Here is a 21,370-nt window from a genome sequence, read left to right as displayed (position 1 = left end):
CATGATCATCTATGAACAAGGGACCAAAATGCTGTGTTTATAGTGAGAATAATCATGGAACTTCTTTCCACCTCCTGATTTCTGGGTAAGGGAAGAGGGATGTGGAGCTGACATTATTGTGTAGGGAAGGGACAAATAATCTAAGAAGCAGGAAACCTAGGTCTTCCAAAAAATTTACATACAGCCACTAATTGCCTTGTCTTCAAGTTCCCTCCTTTTTGATTATGCTAATGATATATACTGAGAACCTGAAAGATCCCAACAGAGAAGACATTGAAGCAGCTGTAAGGAAGAACAAGGTTCTGGTCTGAGAATCATTTATTCAATAAACACGGATTTACTCATCAACTATTATATGGTAGGCCTTGAGATGAGGACACAGCGCTGAACAGGACAGGTGTGGTCCCTGTCCTCATTAACGATGATATAGAGAGAATACCAGTAAGTATCAGGCTATTGCAATACTGCATGATGCCCACTATGGAAGGGTGCCAGGGTGAACACATGGGTCACCCACCCCAGGGATGGGGGCTTGGGGAAAGCGTCCCAGAGGAAGTGATATCTAAGCCAAAACTAGAAGAAGAAGTAGGGCTCAGAGAGGCAGAAGAGAAGGGACAGAGAAAGTAACCCAGAGGAAAAGGTGGGAAAGCATTCCAGAAGGAACAGCATGTACAAAAGGGACCATCTTTTCATGTGGCTTTGTGTCCATTCCTCTCCTTGCGTGTGCTCTTATTTTCAGATAAGATGATTTGTAAAATAATGTGGCACTTCTGTTAAGGCTCATTATATAGATCATTTTTACAACTATCTGAATTCCAAAAAAGTTTTTCAATAATAATAATAATAATAAGGCTTACTTTCTCCACTTATGGAATAAAATCTATCTCAGAATTCAATCTATCCCAGGTCAGACCAAGAGTATAGCATTAAATTATCTGGTGATGAATTATGGACATGTAGGTTTTATTAATTGGGAAAGATTTGATACTCTGTCACTGTATCTATAATTTTGTAATCTGAGAGACCAAGGTAAGCAAGATGGATAGAGTTAAATCTGTTTTCTCTTAACTCGCGACTCCTACTAAATTTTGAATTGCTCTTGATTAGGCTCTTGAGTGTCCTACCCTTGCCTGAATGTCCCTACCACACCTAGTATAAGACAGATCTGGTCCAGGAGCTTTTGTGTGCTCCTCAGTCTCTCCACCAACCCTAGGATTGCATTCAAGTAAAATTAATAGCAACAGCACACCCCCACCCCAAACACAACTGGTAGCAGAAATGTTAGATCACAGGCTTAGCAACAGACTGTCTGCATTTGAATTTTGACTCTGGTAGTTATTAATTGTGTGGCTATAGGCAAACTACTTAACATCTTCTTGCTTAATTGCCTAATCTGTAAAAGGAACATAAGATAGGACTAACCTCATAGCATCTACTGTTTGCCTCATATTCACTGAATGATCAGGTATCTGGCTAAATCTTCATCTTTTCCCAAAACCCTTCCATTAGGTCCCCTCTAAATCAATTCAAAATTGAAGCTTTATGGTGATTTTTCTTTTGAAATACCAGTACCTGCAAATCTAATGTGTTTTGACAACCCACTTTGAGGGCCACACCTTGAACCTTGTTATCACCTGAATTGCTCTACTTCAGAAAGACTGCCCTTTCATACTTACTTTCTAACCACAGCCTCTTAATCTTCTTTATTTCCTATAAGCTCATTCTCATTGCACCTCCCAGAAACTCTGAATTCAGTCACAGATTCAGTAAACAAAAATAGATCGAATGCTAGGCACTCTTTCCTTGTTTCTTCCCTTTTCTTTCATCTTATCAGATCCCTTCTGGTTCCAATTTCCTTTTCTTCCCAACCAGGGCCCTACAGTTAATTATTTGAACTATTTTCTCTGCTACACCCTCAAATTCTCTGAACACATGTTTTTCTGTTTGAAGTCTCAGTTTCCTCTCAGTTTCCTCAAAGGAAAGCATATATTAATTCTTAATTTGTTTCTTGGATAGTTTCATCTTTCTGAAGGTTAAAGAAGTAATAAGCAAAATTGTTTCTCTAGATCTTGTACACTACTGGAGGTTACAAGTTAATTTGTATTCTCACCTCATACCACATATCAAATAGATCCCAGGTTATTTATAGATTCAACTTTTTAAAAAATCCAACTATTACAACAAACTCAGGGGATATAGTTCTCATAAGCTCTTCTTTAAAAAAAAAATAAAATAAAAGACTAGCTTCAGCTAAACAAGAGATAAATGATAAAGACTCTTAGAAACAGAATAATGACAAGTACTGAATCCACTTAATTATAGTACTAACCAAAGAACAAAATAAAACAAAACTATGGATATTATAAAGGGAAAACAATGTAAATATTATATACTATGACAATACAGAAATGTTGTAAATTAAAAAAGTTGGTGAAGGACAGGTGAAGATACTTCCTTAACATTTTTAGCCTCATTTTAAAAGATATTACTTAATATATTAACAAGATACATATAAATATATAGTTTATTAAAACTTGCTTTTAAGAAAATAGATGTGAACACAAAGATAAATAAGCAAAAAATACAGTCAGAGAGGAAAAAGTTGGAGCAAGGAAGTATAAATAAATATTTTAGTCACTGTTTATGCTAGGGAGTCAATAAACACTGCTGAATAAAGAAAAGATGAAGTATTTTATGTAAATATATATATAAATTTGTGTGTTATGTAAAGAAAATCACAGCTGGACATGGTGGTTCAGGCCTCTAATCCCTGTACTTTGGGAGACTGAGGTGGGAGGATCACTTCAGCCCAGGAGTTTGAGACCAGCCTGGGCAACATAGTGAGACCTCATTCCTACAAAATATCAAAAAATTAGCTGGGTGTGGTGGTGCATGCTGATGGTCCCAGCTACCTGGGAGGCTAAGGCAGGAGGATCACTTGAGCCCAGGAGATGGAGGCTGCAGTGAGACATGATTGTGTCACTGCACTCCAGCCTGGGCGATAGAGTGGTCCTGTCTCAAAAAAGAAAGAAAGAAAGATATCACTAGAACAAAAACACAAACCTTTCTATTTTTCAGAACAGGGCATGCTTTTAAGCTTCCATTTCCAGGATGCAAATACAAGATTATACTTTCAATACTGTAATAGCAAAAGATTAAGAAAATCTATACGTCCAGCAATGAGAGACTGCTTAAATAATCCATACAGTAGAATGCTGTGCATCCATCTTAATGGATGACTGAGAGAGTTCAGTATGTAGTGAAATGAAAAGACATTCAAAATACATCATTACATAAAAAAGCAAGGCACAGAACAATGCATTTTATGTAAAAAAGAAAACATGTTATATATGCATGTACACATACATATGTACACATAGACTCTAGAAAGGTATTTATAAGGAGGATAAGAGTGAGTAATTTGGGAAGTAAAACTATGTGGCAAGAGACAGGAATGAAAGAGAAATTTATTTCCACACTTCATTCTTTTGTGTCTTTTGAGTTTTGTACCATGTTCACATGATACCGATTCAAAATTTAATGAATTTTTACAAAAAAAGTCTTTGCATTTCACCGTTGAAAGTGTTAATTTTTCATTATGATTTTTCCTTTCATTCTATTAAGACTCAGAAGTGCTGTAATATTTCTTAATAATTACTTCTTTCAATTTGCTATTGTAACCATTTTTTAATCAAACAATTTTTTCTTAGCCATATATTTTTAGGTTCAATGGGTTTTTTAAATGGGTTTTTAACATCCTATGGAATAAGTGGTTAAAGTACAAATGGAACAACTGACTCATGTGATTTACTCAAAACTTTCAGCATTTTAATTATGGCCAATTTTTAGATTGAACACTTCAGTAGTTATATATGAATAAAGATATAAATGCATTATTAAGGTTAATGAAATAAGGACAGGTTCAGCTTCATACACATAATAGGTCACATTCTTTGCCATTTCAGTTTTGGTGAGGACAAGAGATGCCTATCTTTCTTCATCACAGGGATACCTTCCTAATATTCTCTCCTACCATGAAGCACCACTGTGTCCAGAAGTTTCAGCAGCAGAGACTAAGCTAAGAATAAAGGAAATCATGGAAAAACTAGACCAGCTGATCCCACCCAGACCTTTCACCCACATGAACACGACCACCAGTGCTGCACACAGCACAGCCACCATCCTCAACCCTCGAGACACGCACTACAGGAGGCACCAGCTGGACATCCTGCTGGAGGTGAGAGACCACTTGGGACATAGGAAGCAATATGGCAGGGATTTCCTGAGGGCCAGGATGTCCTCTCCAGCCCTGATGGCAGGTGCTTCAGGAAAGGTGATCAACTTCAACAATGGCACCTAACTGGTCAGATTCACTTTGTTCTGGGGGGGGTCAGATACCCCTGTCTCTGCTGCTCACCCACCCCAGTGAAGGAGCATTGACTCTCTGGAGGGCGAGACACCAAGACTGTGACAGGATCATCTTCACGGGCCAGTTTTCCAGCGGCATCTCTCAGGTCAATACTGATTGTGCTCTGGTTTCAAACTCAAGTGCTGAATTGTGCCAGTACCTGCATACCCAAGAAGGCTTCTACTGCATGAGGCCTCAACGTGTTCCCTGAGAGGCCCTGGCCCATGTGACTACCAGAGACACAGCACAGAAAGGCAGAGCCTTTCACACAAGATTAAACCATCCTTCCAACACAACGTTCAAGTAAACAGGATGTTTTCCTATTAACAACTGCCCCAATCACTTTAATTAACAGTGAACATGGCAATCTTTGTGTCCAAATACACATTGGGTCACAGCCTTGTTCTCCCGAAGGCCACAGTCCTATCAGGTGACCTTCCCCACACAGCTGCTCTCTTTAGTCCTTTAAGCCTGAGGATGGATGGCTCCCGACTGTCGCGAGCCCCAGAGTGCAGCATCGCCTCTTGTTGGTGTCCTTCAACTCCACCCTTTATTAAACTTACGTGGCCGCCAAGTTTGACACTAACATCCATTTCCTGCTGGACCCTGACTGACCCAGAGGACGCTTCATGTGACATGTACTGAAAGAGTTCACAAAACTGACAGAAGACAACATGGCTGGGAATTAGACAGGGGGAAAGTGACAAAAGATGAAGCAGGAAGGTGTCCAGGGCCAGCTGGATCATGGAAAATCTATTAAAGGAGTTTGGAATTTATTTCAAGTAAAACAGGAAGCTATCCAAGCATCCCATTCGAAACATTTTTCTTTTTTCTTATTAACTTGTATTTTATTGAACGTATACATACACAGTATCCAAAACATCAAATTGAGCTAACTATAGCATCAACTATACCAAAAAAATCCCGGCACTTTCTACCATGCTCTCCCCTCCCCCAGATGGAACCACTTTGAATTATTTTAACTGTTTTAAACTATGATATAAGTCTGTTTTGCATTGCTACGAAGGAATACCCAAGAGTGGGTAATTTGTAAAGGAAAGAGGTTCATTTGGCTCATGGTCTCACAGGCTGTATAAACATGGCACCAGCATCTGCTTCTGACGAGGCCTCAGGAAACTTCCACTCATGGAAAGCAAAGGAGGACCCCGCATGTCACATGGCAGGAGAGGGAGCAGGAGAGAGAGGAGGTGCCAGGCTCCCTTAAACAACCTGCTCTCACCTGAACTCAGTACCACTCAAAGCCACAGGGAGGGCACCAAGCCATTCGTGAGGGATCAGCCCCCATGAGCCAAAACACCTTTCACCAGGCCCCACCTCCAACATTGGGGATCACATTTCAACATGAGATTTGGAGGGGATAAATATCCAAACCATACCAACTATTTACCACCACACTTTCTAAATATCATGCTTATGTATCTTCTTCAGCTACATGAATCTCAGTTTTCTGAACAAATGATGAGTTGATATTTTTTAGGTGAAAGAGGCCCAAAGGCAATCCAGGGCTGAGACAGCAGCTAGCTCCCCATTACGCCATCAAGGACCTCTCTGAGACCCCTCTTTCTGCTCAGCCTCCTTCACTGTGACTTTCTTTCTCATGCTTATGGCCTCGGAGTCTCAAGAGAGATGTGCTCCCTCCGGCTATGCAACTGTGTTCCAGGCAAGAAGACGAAGGGCAAAGAGAGAGAGGCGAAGTCATGTTCTAGGCACATCTGCCCACTTCTAACAAGGCTTCCGGGAAGCCCCACCCAGTGACTTCTGATCATGCAGCACCGGCCAGAATGTGTAACACAACCACTCTTAGTGGCAGTAAAAGCAGGAAAATTCATATATTTTTTCCAGTAAGCATATTGCCACCCTACATTGTTAGTAGGAAGGATTCTGAGTAGGTCGCCAACAATGTTTACAACACTGTTATTTCTTGGTTTATCCATCTTGGTATTTTCTATTAATTTCCTAGGTTGGTAGTAGAAGATTTCATTCTCTTCACACAGTTCATTTTCCTTTACTACATTTTCTCATTATAATTATGTACAGTTTTTAAATCAAGTTAGTGTTTGCATTACTAATTAAATTTTAATATCTGTTGAGCCAAGTAGTACACCTTCCTTTCTCTGCCCAAAAAATGTATAAATTTTTTGTTTTACTAAAATTAATAATTGTCTTATTTGCTTGGTTTTCTATGTATTTATCTTTAATTTGTTGGCATCCTCTATCATATCTGCCAAATTTCTCCAAATTTTATTTTCCAAAATACCAGCACTATCAGATAATGTGCCAAGTCTCTCTTTATGCCTGCAGAAATCTTTCCCAGAATCCTTTATTCATGTATTCCTGTTGGCAATGATTGCTTTCTAACCGTGGATCAGCTATCAACATGGGACTCCTTCACCACTACCCTAGGAAACATCTATTGTTTTCACTGCCCACTTGGCCCAAGCATATCTTCTAAAAACTTTCTAAGAAAGGGAAGAAAGGCTGGGTGTGGTGGCTCACACCTGTAATCCTAGCATTTGGGAGCCTAAGGCAGGAGAATCACTTTGAGACCAGCTTGGGCAACAAAGGGAGACCCATCTCTACGAAAAAAAATTAAAAATTAGCTGGGCATGGTGGTGTGCACCTGTAGTCCCAGCTACTTGGGAAGCCCAAGTGGGAGGATCACATAAGCCTAGGAGTTCGAGGCTGCAGTGAGCTATGACTATGATCACACCACTGCACTCCAGCCTAGGTGACAGAGCAAGACCCTGTCTCAAATAAATACATAAAATGGAAAAGAAAATTTTATTTGTACTTCTTGCATATCTAAAAATGTATTCATTCTATCTTTACATTTGTTGGATTATTTGGATGGGTTTAGAATTTTAGATTTATAATAATTTTCCACTAGAACTTTAAAGTCTATTACTTGCTGGTTTTTTGTAACTACAGAGTTCAGTGCCATTATAATTCATAATACATGTTATGTTATCTGTTTTTCTCTCTTCTTTCTTCTTAAAATCATCCCTTTATAATGGTGTTATGACTTTGGGTAGGTAGGATTAGGGACTCTTACTCTTTTTTAACTTTCATTTTAAGTTCGGGGTACATGTGCAGGTTTGTTACATAGGTAAGCTTGTGTCATGGGAGTTTGTTGTACAGATTATTTAATCATCCAGGTATTAAACCTAGTACCCAATAGTTATTTTTACTCATCCTCTTTCCCTCCTCCCACCCTCCACCCTCCAATAGGCCCCTGTGTGTGTTGTCCCCCTCTATGTGTCCATGTGTCTTCGTCATTTAGCTTCCACTTATAAGTGAGAACATGTGGTATCTGGTTTTCTGTTTCTGTGTTAGTTTGCTAAGGATAATGGCCTCCAGCTCTATCCAAGTCCCTGCAAAGGACATGATCTCATTTTTTTATGGCTGCATAGTATTCCCTGGTGTATATGTACCACATTTTATTTAGCCAGTCTATCACTGATGGGCATTTGGGTTGATTCCATGTCTTTGCTATTGTGAGTAGTGTCACAACGAGCATATGCATGCATGTGTCTTTATAACAGAATGATTTATATTCCTTTGGGTATACACCCAGTAATGGCACTGCTGGGTCGATTGGTATTTCTATGTTTAGGTCTTTAAGGAATTGTCACACTGTCTTCCACAATGGCTGAACTAATTTACACTCCCATTAACAGTGTAAAAGCATTCCTTTTTCTCCACAATCTTGCTGGCATCTGTTGTTGTTTTTTATTTGTTTGTTTGTTTTGACTTTTTGTAATAGCCATTCTGACTGGGGTGAGATGGTATCTCATTGTGGTTTTGATTTGCATTTCTCTAGTAAGTAGTGATGTTGAGCTTTGTTTTCATGTTTGTTGGCCACATGTGTGTCTTCTTTTGAAAAGCGTCTCTTCATGTCCTTTGCTCACTTTTTAATGGGGTTGATTTTTTCTTGTAATTTGTTTAAGTTCCTTATAAATGCTGGATATTAAACCTTTGTCAGATGCATCGTTTGCAAAAATTTTCTCTCATTCTGTAGGTTGTCTGCATACTGTGTTGATAGGGTTTGTTTCTGTTTTTGTTTTTTGCTGTGCTATTTAGTTTAGTTAGATCCCATTTGTCAATTTTTGCTTTTGTTGCAATTGCTTTTGGAATCTTCATCATGAAATCTTTGCCTGTGCCTATGTCGTGAATGGTATTGCCTAGATTTTCTTCTAATGTTTTTATAGTTTGGGGTTTTACATTTAAAGATGGTTTTTAATCCATCTTGAGACAATTTTCATATAAGGTGTAAGGAAGGAGTCCAGTTTCAATCTTCTGCATATGGCTAGCCAGCTATCCCAGCACCATTTATTGAATAGGGAATCCTTTCTCCATTACTTGTTTCTGTAAGACTTGTCAAAGATCAGATGGTTGTAGGTATGCGGTCTTATTTCTGAGTTCTCTATTCTGTGGCATTGGTCTGTGTGTATGTTCTTATACCAATACCTTGCTGTTTTGGTTACTGTAGCTCTGTAGTATAGTTTGCAGTCAGGTAGCATGATGCCTCCAGTTTGTTCTTTTTGCTTAGGATTGCCTTGGCTATTCAGGCTCACTTTTGGTTTCATACAAATTTTAAAATAGTTTTTTCTAGTTCTGTGAAGAATCTCAATGGTAGTTGAATAGGAATAGTATTGAATCTATAAATTGCTTTGGGCAGTATGGCCATTTAACAATATTGACTCTTCCTATACATGAGCATGAAATGTTTTCCCATTTGTTTGTGTCAGCTCTGATTTCTTTGAGCAGTGTTTTGTAGTTCTCCTTATAGAGATCTTTCAACTCCCTAGTTAGGTGTATTCGTAGGTATTTTATTCTTTTTGTGGCAGTTGTGAATAGGAGTTTGTACCTGTTTTGGCTCTTGGCTTGACTGTTGTTGCTGTGTAGGAATGCTAGTGATTTTTTGCACATTGATTTTGTAACCTGAGACTTTGTTGAAGTTCTTTAACAGCTTAAGAAGCTTTTGGGCTGAGGCTATGGGGTTTTCTAGATATAGGATCATATTGTCTGCAAACAGGGATAGTATGACTTCCTCCCTTTCTATTTGGATGCCTTTATTTATTTCTCTTGCCTGATTGCCCTGGCCAGGACTTCCAATACTTTGTTGAATAGGAGTGGCAAGAGAGGGCATCCTTGTCTTGTGTTGGTTTTCAAGGGGAATGCTTCCAGCTTTTGCCCATTCAGTATGATGTTGGCTGTGGGTTTGTCATATATGGCTTTTATTTTGAGGTATGTTCCTTCAATATCTAGTTTGCTGAGAGTTTTTAACATGAATGGATGTTGAATTTTACGAAAAGCCTTTTCCACATTTATTGAGATAATCATGTGGTTTTTGTCTTTATCTCTTTTATGTGATGAATCACATTTATTGATTTGTGTATGTTGAACTAACCTTGCATCCCAGGGATAAAGCCTACTTAATCATGGTGGATAAGCTTTTTGATGTGCTGCTGTATTTGATTTGCAAGTATTTTGTTCAAGATTTTTGCATTGATGTTCATCAAGAATATCAGCCTGAAGTTTTATTTTTTTATTGTTGTTGTCTCTCTACCAGGTTTTGGTATCAGTATGAAGCTGGCCTCATAGAATGAGGGAGGAGTCCCTCCTCCTCAATTTGTTGGAGTAGTTTCAGTAGGAATGGTACCAGCTCTTGTTTGTACATCTGGTAGAATTCACCGATGAATCTGTCTGGTCCTGAACTGCTTTTTTTTTTTTTTTTTTTTTTTTTTGGTTGGTTGGCAGGCTATTATCACTGCCTCAATTTCAGAGCTTGTTACTGGTCTGTTCAGGGATTCAGTTTTTTCCTGGTTCAGTCTTGGGAGTGTGTATGTGTCCAGGAATTTATCCATTTCTTTTAGATTTTCTAGTTTATGTGCATAGAGGTGTTTATAATATTCTGTGGTGATCGTTTGTATTTCTTATGGGTCAGTGGTAATATTCCCCTTGTCATTTCTGATTGTGTTTATTTGAATCTTTTCTTTTTTCTTAGTCTAGCTAGTGGTCTATTTTATTAATTTTTTAAAAATACCAGCTCCTGGATTTGTTGATCTTTTGCAGGGTTTTTTTGTGTCTCAATCTCCTTCAGTTCAGCTCTGATTTTGGTTATTTCTTGCCTTCTGCTAGCTTTGGGATTTGTTTGCTCCTGGTTCTCTAATTCTTTTAGTTGTGATGTTAGGTTGTTAATTTGAGACCTATCTAACTTTTTGATATGGGTGTTTAGTGTTATTAATTTCCCTCGACACTGCCTTAGCTGTGTCCCAGAGATTCTGGTATGTGATATCTTTGTCCTCATTAGTTTCAAAGAACTTCCTGATTTCTGCCTTAATTTCATTATTTACCCAAAAGTCATTCAGTAGCAGGTTATTCAATTTCCATGTAATTGTATAGTTTTGGGTGAATTTCTTAGTCTTGATTTCTAATTTGATTGTGATGTGGTCCAAGAGTCTGTCTTTCATGATTTCAGTTCTTTTGCATTTGCTGAGGAGTGTTTTACTTCCAATTATGTGATCGATTTAAAAGTATGTGCCATGTGGCAATGAAAATAATATATATTCTGTTGTTTCTGGGTGGAGAGTTACATAAATATCTATCAGGTCTATTTGAGCCAGTGCTGAGTTCAGTTCCTGAATACCTTTGTTAATTTTCTGTCTTAATGATCTGTCTAATACTGTCAGTGGGGCATTAAAGTCTCCGACAGTTATTGCATGAGAGTCTAAGTCTCTTTGAAGGTCTCTAAAAACTTGCTTTATGAATCTGGGTGCTCCTGTCTTGGGTGTATATGTATTTAAGTTGGCTAGAACTTCTTGTTGAATTGAACTCTTTACCATTTGAACTTTTTAACTTGTCTTTTTTGTTTTTTTTGTTTTTTTAATATTTCTTGGTTTAAAGTCTGTTTTGTTAGAAACTAGGATTGCAACCCCTGCTTTTTTTCTGTTTTCCATTTGCTTGGTAGATTTTTCTCCGTTTCTTTATTTTGAGCCTATGTGTGTCATCATATGTGAGATGGATCTCTTGAAGACAGCATACCAATAAATCTTTGTTCTTTATCCGGCTTGCCATTTTGTGTCTTTTAAATGGGGCATTTAGCCCATTTACATTCAAGGTTATTATTGGTATATGGGGATGTAATTCTGTCATCATGATGTTGGCTGGTTATTTCACAGACTTGTTTATATGGTAGCTTTATAGTGTCACTGCTCTGTGTACTTCAGTGTGTTTTTGTAGTGGCTGGTAACAGTCTTTCCTTTCCATATTGCTTCCTTCAGGAGCTCTTGTAAGGCAGATCTGGTGGTAAGAAATTCCCTCAGTGTTTGCTTGTCTGAAAAGGATCTCATTTCTCCTTTACTTATGAAGCTTAGTTTGGCTAGATATGAAATTCTAGGTCGGAATTTCTTGTATTTAAGAAATTTTGAATATTGACCCTCAATCTCCTCTGGCTTGTAGGGTTTCAGCTGAGAGGTCTGCTGTTCATCTGATGGGCTTCCCTTTGTATATGACCTGGCCTTTCTCTCTGGCTGCCTTTAACATTTTTTCTTTCATTTTGACCTTGGAGAATCTGATGATCATGTGTCTTGGGGATAATCTTTTTGTGAAGTATTTTACTGGGGTTCTCTGCATTTCCCGAATTTGAATGTTGGCCTCTCTAGCTAGGTTGGGGAAGTTCTCATGGCTGATATCCTGAAATACGTTTTCCAAGTGGGTTCCATTCTCCCCATTTCTTTCAGGTACACCAATCAGTTGTAGATTCAGTCTCTTTACATAATCCCACATTTATCAGAGGTTTTGTTCATTCCTTTTTTTTTCTCTCTATTCTTGTCTGCCTGTCTTATTTCAGAAAGCCAGTCTTCAAGCTCTGAGTGTTTCCTCTGCTTGGTCTATTCTGCTATTAATACTTGCATTATGAAATTCTTATAGTGTGTTTTTCAATTCTATCAGGACAGCTACATTCTTCTGTATACTGGCTATTTTGTGTGTCAGTTCCTGCAATGCTTTATCATAATTTTTAGCTTCCTTGTATTGGGTTACAACATACTCCTGTAATTCATTGAACTTCATACCTATCCATATACTAAATTCTACTCCTGTCATTTCAGCCATCTCAGCCTCAGCTGGGTTTCAAACTCTTGCTAGAGAGATGATGCTACCCTTTGGAGGAAAGAAGGCACTCGAGCTTGTGGAGTTTTCAGCATTCCTTGCGGTGATTATTTCTCATCTTTGTGGGCTTATCTACCTTCAATTTTTGAATTTTTTTCCTTTGTCCTATTTGATGATTTTGAGGGTCTGATTGTGGTATAAGGCATATTAAGCCAGCTGGCTTCATTTCTGGGAGATTTTAGGAGGCCAATACTCAGCTCCCAACTCCTGGAGGGCATGTTTTAATGTAGGGGACTTGTATTGGGCCTGACTTTGTTCTCTAGCTCCTCAAGGTTTGGAGTCCACTGTGCTGGGGGTGCCAGGGTGTGGCAGCAACAGCATAGTGCTAGAGAATGTGGGGGTACCTGCCTCCCTGGTGGGCATTCACCACAGCGATAGAGGCAAGGCAGTTGGTGAAGGTGTGGGGGGGCCCTGCTGGAGACTGTGTGTGCTGTTGCACTGGAGGTGGCATTGGCTTGGGGTGGCACAGGTCTGGATGCCTTCTCTGTGCCCCATAAGCAGGAGTGATCACTCAGGGTGTAAGAGGATCCCCTGTTTTCAGTACAGGATTTGTGCAAGGGTGGGGCACTGGCTAGGTGGGGCTTCCTGGCTCTGTGCCGGCCAAAGATTTGTCTGCAACAGCCATCACTGGGGGTTGGGGGAATGCATACTGCACTGCTACTGGCAGGGCAAATGAAGCAAAACCCACCCCTGCAGACACACATCAATGAAGTGATGTGGGGAGTTGCCATGGGCTCAGGGGAAGCTGCAGTATAGGGGGGAAACTTGCAGGCTGATGTGTGGCCATAGAGGCCACCTCTCTGGAGCTTTCCACTGGTCAGGCACAGTCCACAGGCGCAGAAGCTATGGTGTGGGCCTCCAGAGCCCCCCAAGACTGCCCTGTAAGCAGGCAAGGCCAGGCTGGGGCCCTGGGAGAGGCCAGTAGACCAAGGAGTGCTCAGGTTAGACCAGCCCTGTCTGATGTGCAAGACTACCCTGCAGAGATCAGGTCTGACAGTAGGGACTTTTTCATTTATTGTATTGGATACACTATGGACCTTTTCAAACTAGAGACCAGTGTTCTTAATTTCAGAGATATTGTATTATTATTTCCTTGATAACAGCCTCCCTGCCAATTTCTCTGTTCTCTTCTTCCATAATTCCTGATACTTCAATATCATATCTCTTGGATTTATCTTCTAAGCTTCTTAATTTTTAAACTTTATACCTCTTTATATTTTTGCTATATTTTCTGCAAAATTATCTTGACATATCTTTTGGCACTTCTATTGATGGTTTTTTTTTAGTCATCAACTTTTTTCATCTTAAAAAGATCCTACTTGTTCTCTGAATGTTCTTTTTCACAGAATTCAGTTGTTTCCTGGATACAACATTTTCCCTGATTTCTATGAATATATTCATTTTATTACTAATACACATTTTATTTGAAGTTTTATTTTATTCTTGAAATTGTCTCTGTCTCTTCTAGGTTCCTTTTATCTGTGTGACTATTCGGTTTCTCTTTCACACAGGAAATGTTCATCAAATACCTGAAATCCTTAGCCATCTCCTCATACCATTATGATATTCACTTAAAAAGCCACCTGGATGCTCTATGTATATGGATGGGACTGATTAATAGGGCAATCTCACTGTGCAGTGATAAGGTGGCAAACAGGTCTATTCATCAGGACTTACACCCCCAAATAGCAGCATCTGAAGCTTTTTTCTTGGCCTGCTCAATTTCTTATGAAAAAAAAAGGTATCTAAACCTCTGAGGAGTGCAGCTCCTAGCCAAAATCCTATGTGTGATCTTTCAGGCCCAATCATAGGTGCCAAGACCACTTTATCTGGGAGACTTGAAGACACATTTCTCCACTGTGACTCAGTATTCACTGCTTTTCCACTCCTAGCCACTCCCAGTGGCTAAAAGAGTAAATAAATAAGTAAGCAAGCTGGGGATAATAATTCTCCCAGGGAAACTTAAAAGAAACAAATCAAACTCTTTCTGAATTCTCACACAAAAGCCAAACCACATAAGTTTTTCATAGGTAATGTCCTACCAATCATAAGATCACAATCTAGAATTACACAAGAAAACCATCTGCCATAAGCAAAAATAGAAGGATTTCATGGAATTAGATCTCCAAGGAATTCATATGAGAGTCATCATGGAAAGCTATAAGCATTTAAAATTATAAAATAGAATCAAATATATGTGAAAGAAGAAACTAGAAAAAACATCACACAGGTTGGCAAAAGTATACTTCCAGATATGAAAAATATAGTCATTAAAATAGCAAATAACAGTAATATTATAAAGTCTCATAATCTTAGAAAGTCCCTAATCTTATAAATTCTGTGGATGGGTCAAACAGCACATTAGACAAAGATGAAGATAGAAACAGTGAAACTGAAGATAGACCTGAATAAATTACTCAGAATATAGTGCAAAGAGGATGGAAATATAAAAATAAGGCTAGAGACATGAAGTATATAATGAGAAAGTCTAGAATGAGCCTTTTGTGGGGGGAGTGAAGAATTTGAAAAGATAATTAAGAATTTTCTAGAAGAAATATGTGACTACTTAGATTAAGATTCCCAATGAGTCCCAGGCAGCATAAAGAGAAGTAAGTCTACACCTAGGCACAGTACAGAACACCCAAGAGATATAAAATGAGTCACATATTTCTTGTATTCACAGTAGAATGAATGCTGGTCCTTTGTCCTGAGACAGAGAACAATAAAAGAAGTCCAGGATTTGGCTGGAAAGAACATGAACTTGATATGGGACATTTTGCTTTGGGAAATCTCTGTGCTGTCAAAAGTAGGTGCCAAGTAGTCCCTTGTGAAAAATCTTCTTTCACATTATTTGTCTAAGACAGGGTTTCCTAACCATTGCACTATTGACATTTTGGGCTGAAAAACTCTTTGTTGTGGGAAGCTGTCTTGTGCATTGTAACATGTTTAGCAGCATCTCTGGTTTCTACCCACTAAATGCCAGTTAGCACTCCTCCTAACTGTGAAAAACAAAAACTAGATATCCTCTAGAATATAAAATCACCTCTAGTTGAGAACCACTGGTCTAAGAGAAGATGGTGATTTGGTGTATATAATATCTACTGAGAAGCTACAGGTTTTTTTTTTTAAATGTTCTCACTGATACATTGAGATACTAAGTCTCTTCCAAAGCCCTTCTTACCTCCAAAGCCCTTCTCTCTGATCTTGAGCTACAGTGCACGTCATCTGACAGCTCTCTTGGCCTTCTTGGAGCTTTTCTGATCCACTAGCCCTGAAATAAGTAAGACACTGACTTTCATAGTCCCAAAGATTCCTCCATGAATTTTTAAGTCACTATATCTGAACAGCAGAACAGTCATTCAGAATTCAATTGTTTTTGTAACTTGTAAAATACCTTAAATATACTACAATAACCATAAATATTATATTCTCTCAAGTCAAAAGGTCATTCAAAGATAACCTGAGATTTGTGGTGATTTCAATGCTTGAGAGAAAAACAGGCTAATTATCTCTTCCCCTTTCTTGAGGGTTGATTCTGTACACTGAAATAATGAAAAGCTTTGAATCCACTGAGGGCTTAGAGAGTAACAGCTTTTTGCTGTAAGGGGTAGTGCTTAGAGCAATGGCTTCCAAATTGACTGGATGTCTCAGAATCACCTGGAAGAGCTTTCTAAAAACAGAAACTATCCAGTTTCTACAGTGAAAATTAGGTCTGGGGTGGCGTTCCAAAATCTGCATTGTTTTAAAAAACTCCCCATGTATACTGCTAGGTTTCAGAACTACTTTAAAGGATGGATATTCCTACCCAGGTGAATAACTATTCGGGGTCATTGCTGACATGGCCCTAAAATAATGGTTTTCTGTGTCATAAGTTAGAGTTGTCGTTAAAGATGTCAGCATATTCCTAAATAATTCATGGGTCAAAGAGAGTATCAAATACAGAAACTTCAAACTGCAAGTATAGAAACAGAATAGAAAGTCCAGAAAAAGACCCACAAAACACACTCAACTGATTTTCAACAAAGTCACCAAAATAATTCCATAAGGAATGGACAGTCTTTTCTACAAATGGTGTTGGAACAACTGGATATCCAAATGGGAGAAAAAATAATGAACCCTGACCTCTCCTTCATACCAATTCATACCACTTCATACCAAATATAAAAATTAATTTGGGATGAATGATGGGATCAAGCACAAAACTATAAAGCTGCAAGAACAAAACAAATTTACAATATTTAGGTAAGTAAGGATTTCTTAAGTAAAACACAAAAAGCAATAACCATAGAAGAAAAAGTGATAAAAATGAACTGCATTAAAACTAAGATCTTCTATTCTTCAAAAGACACTGTAAAAAAGATAAATCACAGACTAGAAGAAAATATTACAATATGTAAATCTGACAACTTATATCCAGAATATGTGGAGAACACTTACAACTCAAATAACAAAGAAAACAGACAACCCATTTCATTTTTTTAATGGGTTGTCTGAACAAAAGGACTGAACTAACCTTTCACCATACAAAAGTATATGAATGGCCAATAAGTACGCAAAAAGATGTTCAATATCATTATCCATCAAGCAAATACAAATTAAAAACACATGATATGCTACTTTGTACCCAATAAAGTTGCTAAAACTTAAAAGACTGACAATACCAATTATTAATACTGATGTGGAATAACTGGAAGTCTCATGCATTTCTGTATGGAATATATATATGGTACAAACACTAGAAAACAGTTTGTCAGTTTCTGATAAAATTAACCATACCCCTTGGCCCAGAAATTCCACTAAACATGCACCCCCAAAAAATAAAAACATGTCCACAGAAAGATTTTTAAAGGAATTCCTATAGCAACTTTATGCATAATAGCCAAAAAACTGGAAACAACCCAAAAGTTCATCTAGAGACAGGATAACAAATTGTGGTATAGTCATACCATGGAATGCTACTCAGCAATTAAAAAAAAAAAAAAAGAATGAACTGCTGATATAAGCAACACAATGGATTAACCTCAAAATCACTTTGCTGAGGGAAAGAAGCCAGACACAAAAGAGCACATACTGTAAGATTTCATATACACAAAGCCCAACAATCAATGAAATGAATCAGTAGGGACAGAAATCAGCAGCAATTGTCCATGAGGAGTTGGAACTGACTGGAAGGTGACATGAGAGAACATTTGGGGTAGTGAAAGCATTCTGTGTCTTGGGTGGTGTGTTGGTTACACAGACATATGTATTTGTCAAAACTCACCAAACTGCACAATTAACATATGTGCATTTCACTCTGTATAAATTTTACTTCATTAAAAAATTCATCTAATTGTACCCTTAAGATATGTATTTTCTTGCTTGTAAATTATACTTATTTGTTACAAAAGCTTAAAAATGCAGTTACAGGCTATTAAATCTATAAATGCAGCAAAATCTACAAATCAAAATTGATATGGGGACAAACATAGTCAGAAGAAATTTTATAGCCTTAAATATATTCATTTTTAAAAATAGAAAATGGAAATGAATCTGAAAAATGGCAAAAAACAAGATGAGAAAAACCTAAGAGATCAAGAGAAATTATTAGAAAATAAAAATAGATTTGATAAATACATCCAAGAGCTAATGTCTTTGCAAATATCAATAAAATGGACAAGCCTCTTGCAGATTTAAACAACAGAAAACACATTCAAAACATTAAAAGCAAGAATTAGGCTTTATTCACAGATATAGAAGTATGTTATAATGGTGTAAGAAATTTAAACACAGTAATCTAAGCTAAAAATCCTGAAAATAAGGATGAGACACGTGATTTTCTAAAAACACATAAACTTAAATGACTTGAGAAAATAGTTCATCTGGGTATCAATAACCATGGGAGAAGTTGAAATTTTTGCCTAAGAAATAACTCCAAAAGCTGTATCATGTCCAGACAATTTTACAAGTGAGTCCTATTGAAGCTTCAAGGAAAGATAATTAACATGCGATTTAAATTGTTCCAGAGCAGAGAAAAAGATGGCACACTTCCAATTCATTTTCCCAAACCACCAATACTCTAATACCAAAGCCCACACATAAATACAGCACAAAAAAGGAAATCACAAACTAATCTCACTATTAATATAAATAACATGCTAATCCACTAGCATGTTAAAAACACCAGTCAATTAATTAGTCACATCAATACCTCTGAAGATTAAAAATAATTATTTCAATAATTGCAAAGATTAAAAATAATTAAAATGAAAGCAATATTAAAATAAATACAAAAGCTGCCTGAAAATAGAGGAAAACTTCCTTAATCTAATAGAGAATAGTTATTGCATATTGACAGCCAATATTATGGTTAATGATAAAATGCAGAGTGCACTCTCACTAAATTCAGGAAGAAGAGCAGTGTGCTCATTACTCTTTTGCATTTTTCTGTAAGTTATAGCCAATGTAATGAAGGACAATAATTTTTTAATTGATGGTTTTTTATTAATTATTACAGATACATAATAGTTACACACATTTATGTAGTACATGTGATATACTGATACAAGCATACAATGTCTAATGATCAAATCAGGATAATTGGGATCTCTATCACCTCAAGTATTTATCATTTTTTTGTGTTAGAAACATTCCAATTCCATTTGTTCAGTTATTTTAAAATATACAATAAATTATTGTTAAATGGGGACAAATGTGTCTCTATTTTCAAGTGATTCTTCTCTATACGGAAAAACCAGAGTAAATAAAATGAAAATGTACTAGTAGAAGTCAGTAAGATAACTAGTTTAAAAAGATACAAAAATCAGCAATATAGATATAGATATTGACATCGATACAGAAAATAGATAGACATAGATCTCAACAGTAATCACTTAAGAAATTTAACAGGAAAAAAGTTCCATCTTTAACAATAATCAGGAACATGCAATACATAAGAAACATCCTAACAAGAAATGCAAAACGTCTTATATAATGAAAACTACCAAACTTCACTGAGGCCCAGAAAAGAAAACATGTTTATTAGTATGTTTAATAACATAAACATAAGGCAATTTAAATGAAGATACCAATGAAATGCTTAAGAAGTAAACTCAGTGATTTCAATGTTCATGTGAAAGAATAAACAAGTTATAACTGACATAAATTATTTTAAACAATGCTTAATAGCATAATAAAATATGTGGAATATCTCTGTGTTTTACCAAATACAGTTATGCATTGCTTAATAACAAGGATATATTCTGAGAAATGCATCAAGCAATGTTGTTGTACAAGAGTGTACTTACACAAACCTAGATGGCATAGCCTACCGCACACCTAGGCTATATGATATTGCCTATTGCTCCTAGGCTACAAACCTGTACAGCATTTATCGTATTGAATACTGTAGGCAACTGTAACACAATGATAAATATTTGTGTATTTAAACATATCTAAATATAGAAAAAGTACGGTAAAAATATAGTATAAAAGATAAACAATGGTACACCTGTATAGGGTACTTACCATAAATGGAGCTTGCAGGACTGGAAGTTGCTCTGACTGAGTCAGTGAGTGGTGAGTAAATGCGAAGGCCTAGGACATTATACACACTATTATAAAGTTTATAAACATTTGCACTTGCTGTACGAAAACACTTTTTTCTTTATATCTTTATAAGCTTTCTTCTAATTTTAAATTATTTTTCTTTTTAAATTTTGCTAAAAATTAAGACGCAAACACACACATTACTCTAGGCCTACACAGGGTCAGGATCATCAATATCACTGTCTTCCACCTTCACATCCTGTCTGACAGTGAGGTGCACAGCAGCAGTAACATGGGGGGGGGGGGTCATCTCCTATAATAACAATGCCCTCTTCTGGAATACCTCCTGCAGGACCTGCCTGAGGCTGTTTTAATAAGTAGAAAAAGTATACTCTGAAATAACAATAAAAAGTATCATATAGTAAATACATAAACCAGTAACATAATCGTTTATTATCATTATCAATAATGTACCATACATAATTGTGTATGTTATACTTTTATATGACTGGTAGCACAGGTTTGTTTACACCAGCATCAGCACAAAGACATAAGTAACATTACACTACAATGTTATGACAGCTACTACATCACTAGGCAATAGGAATTTTTCAGCTCCATTATAATCTTAAGAGACCACCATCACATATGTGGTCTGTTGTTCATCAAAACATTACACAGCAGGTGACTATCAAAATGTACTATAAAGACACGCATATTAGAGTAATTGGGTATTGTAATAGGGATAGAAAATCAAGAATCAGAACCAATTATATATAACAACTACTCTATGATTAAAAAACAAAACAAAACAAAATGTTGAGGAGGTGGAACCAAATGGCCAAATGGAAGCCTCCTGTGATCCTCCCCACTGCAGAAACAACAAATTGAACAACTATCCATACAATAAAGAACCTAAAGAACCAAAAATCAGATGAGGGATATCACAGTACCTGGTTTTAACATCATATTAAGGAAAGAGAAACTGAAGAGGGTAGGAAAGACAGTCTGGAATTGCCTATGCCACCCCTTCCCCAGCAGCAGTGGCATGGCATAGAGGGAAAATCTGTGCACTTGGGAAGGGAGAGCACAGTGATTGTGGGACATGGCATTGAAACTAAGTCCTGCCCTGGAAAGCAACATGGGACAGAACTCAGCTGGCACCCACAGAGGGAGCATTTAGACCAGCCCTAATGAGAGGCAAGTTGTCCATCCCAGAAATAAGGACCTGAGTTCCAGCAA

The 21,370-nt window shown here is 37.3% G+C and overlaps 1 protein-coding gene and 1 pseudogene across 1 annotated transcript in view; one reads left to right on the top strand and one right to left on the bottom strand.

Moving 5' to 3' along the window:
- The window catches only part of NXPE2 (neurexophilin and PC-esterase domain family member 2), a 222,418-nt gene that overhangs the window by 171,960 nt on the left and 29,088 nt on the right, over positions 1 to 21,370 (bottom strand). The gene's annotated exons all lie outside the window — the stretch shown is intronic.
- On the top strand, positions 231 to 18,037 carry LOC100993384 (NXPE family member 2-like; annotated as a pseudogene).

This window comes from Pan paniscus, chromosome 9 (assembly GCF_029289425.2).
Source record: "Pan paniscus chromosome 9, NHGRI_mPanPan1-v2.0_pri, whole genome shotgun sequence".
In the NCBI taxonomy this organism is placed as follows: domain Eukaryota; kingdom Metazoa; phylum Chordata; class Mammalia; order Primates; family Hominidae; genus Pan; species Pan paniscus.
This window is presented reverse-complemented; position numbering and strand designations above follow the sequence as displayed.